Below are 3039 nucleotides of genomic sequence, written 5' to 3'. Positions count from 1 at the left end.
GCCTTGTGCCGCTGTTTGGAGAAGCATCGTTGAGATATTTAGAATCGACCATATAAGGTTTATTTTGTAGATCTGCAACCTTCATCCCCTGTAGAGTCACCAAAAAGTATTTTGGCGCCGATCTGGACGACAATCATCGAGGGTGTATGAGAGCACCTAGAGGGGGGGGGTGAATAGGTGATCCTGTAAAACTTCAAGACTTAAGCCACAAAAACTTGTTAAGTGTTAGTACAATTATGGCCAAGTGGCTAAAGAGGAGTCAAAACACAATAACCACAAGAAATCAATCACATAGATGACACGGTGGTTATCCCGTGGTTCGGCCAAGTACAAAACTTGCCTACTCCACGTTGTGGCGTCCCAACGGACGAGAGTTGCACTCAACTCCTCTCAAGTGATCCAATGATCAACTTGAATACCACGGTGTTCTTGCTTTTCTTTTTTCAATCCCGTTTGCGAGGAATCTCCACAACTTGGAGCCTCTCGCCCTTACAAAAGATGTTCACAGAGAATCACGGAGCAAGGGAGGGATTAGCAACTCACACACGACACAAAGATCACAGCGAATACGCACACACAAGACCCAGACTTGAGCTCAAGAGACTAGCACACTAGAACGGAGCTCAAATCACTAGAATGTCGAACAAGTGCGCAAGATTGATGTGTGAGTGATCAAGAGTGCTCAAGGAATGCTTGGTTTTCTCCTCCATGCGCCTAGGGGTCCCTTTTATAGCCCCAAGGCAGCTAGGAGCCGTTGAGAACAAATCTGGAAGGCCATCCTTGCCTTCTGTCTCGTGGCGCACCGGACAGTCCGGTGCACACCGGACACTGTCCGGTGCCTGATTTGTTTCCATAAACAGCGCAGTCGACCGTTGCAGACCGTTGCAGATCTGGCGCACCGGACAGTCCGGTGCACACCGGACAGTCCGGTGAATTTTAGCCGAAGTCGCCGGAGAAAAGCCCGAGAGCGACTGGTTTGCTCCGCGCTGGTCTGGCGCACCGGACACTGTCCGGTGCACACCGGACAGTCCGGTGCCCCAGCCCGAAACAGCCTTTGGCTGTACACAGCCACTCTCAACTTCTCTTCTTTTCTTCTTCTTCCTGTTTCTAACACTTAGACAAGATATTAGTACACAAACCCAATGTACTAAGGCTTAGAAACATACCTTTACTTGTGATTTGCACTTTGTTCAACCATGGGCACATATTCACATTTAAGCACTTGTGTTTGCACTTAATCACCAAAATACTTAGAAATGGCCCAAAGGCACATTTCCCTTTCAATCTCCCCCTTTTTGGTGATTTATGCCAACACAACATAAAGCAACTAGAACAAGTGCAAAATCACTTCAAATAAACACTAACTTTGAGTTTTATCCAATTTTGGCATATATGGATCATCTTTTGCCACCACTTGGTTTGTTTTTGTAAATCAAACTCAAATCTCTATCTCTAAGTCAAACACACATGTTGAAACATAAAGAGAGTCATTTCAAAAGAGATTGATCAAAGATTTCAAAAACTCCCCCTTTTTCCCATAATCACTACTTCTCCCCACAAGAAGCCAACTTTTGACAAAAGAGACAATGCAAGAGTTTTGACAAAACAAAAAGCTCTATTTCACTATTTTCAAAATTTCTCAAGTGGTAGCTGATCCATCTATTGCTTTGGCCTTTATTTTCTCCCCCTTTGGCATCAAGCACCAAAACGGGATCAATCTTGGCCCTTTAACCCCATTGCCTCACCAAAATCTTCAATTAAGAGCAAATGGCAATGAAAGTTCATGAGATGAACTTGGAATTAGTTACCCTCTCATCGGAGTGTAGTGGAAGTCTTTCATGGTCCAAGTCCACCTATTCCCTTTCAATTTTCCTTCGAGACTAAATCAAGCAAACTCAAGCATATGGTTAGTCTCAAAGGGTCAAGTTGTAACACATCTCCCCCTAAACATGTGCATCACTTTGCAACTGACTTGTGAGGTCCAGGGAGTGTTTGTACAACTTGAGCACCACAATAAGCAACAAAATGCAGAATGAACATGATCAAAAGCATAAACACATGTATGCTACAATTCAATCCAAGTTCCGCGAATCTAAGACATTTAGCTCACTACGCAGCCTGCAAAAGGTCTTCTCATCTAGAGGCTTGGTAAAGATATCGGCTAGCTGGTTCTCGGTGCTAACATGAAACACTTCGATATCCCCCTTTTGTTGGTGGTCTCTCAAAAAGTGATGCCGGATGTCTATGTGTTTTGTGCGGCTGTGCTCAACAGGATTTTCCGCCATGCGGATAGCACTCTCATTATCACATAGGAGTGGGACTTTGCTCAGATTGTAGCCAAAGTCCCGGAGGGTTTGCCTCATCCAAAGTAGTTGCGCGCAACACTGTCCTGCGGCAACATACTCGGCCTCAGCGGTGGATAGGGCAACGGAGGTTTGTTTCTTAGAGTTCCATGACACCAGGGACCTTCCTAAGAATTGGCACGTCCCTGATGTACTCTTCCTATCGACCTTGCATCCAGCATAGTCGGAATCTGAGTATCCAACTAAGTCAAAGGTAGACCCTTTTGGATACCAGAGCCCGAAGCAAGGCGTAACAACTAAATATCTAAGAATTCGCTTCACCGCCACTAAATGACATTCCTTAGGATCAGATTGAAATCTAGCACACATGCATACGCTAAGCATAATATCCGGTCTACTAGCACATAAGTAAAGTAATGACCCTATCATTGACCGGTATGCTTTTTGATCAACAGACTTACCTCCTTTGTTGAGGTCGGTGTGTCCGTCGGTTCCCATCGGAGTCTTTGCGGGCTTGGCGTCCTTCATCCCAAACCGCTTTAGCAGATCTTGCGTGTACTTCGTTTGGGAGATGAAGGTGCCGTCCTTGAGTTGCTTTACTTGGAACCCAAGGAAGTAGTTCAACTCGCCCATCATCGACATCTCGAATTTCTGCGTCATCACCCTGCTAAACTCTTCACAAGACTTTTGGTTAGTGGAACCAAATATTATGTCGTCGACATAAATTTGGCATACA

This window comes from Zea mays, chromosome 3, assembly GCF_902167145.1.
Source record: "Zea mays cultivar B73 chromosome 3, Zm-B73-REFERENCE-NAM-5.0, whole genome shotgun sequence".
Classification (NCBI taxonomy): Eukaryota; Viridiplantae; Streptophyta; class Magnoliopsida; order Poales; family Poaceae; genus Zea; species Zea mays.
This window is presented reverse-complemented; position numbering follows the sequence as displayed.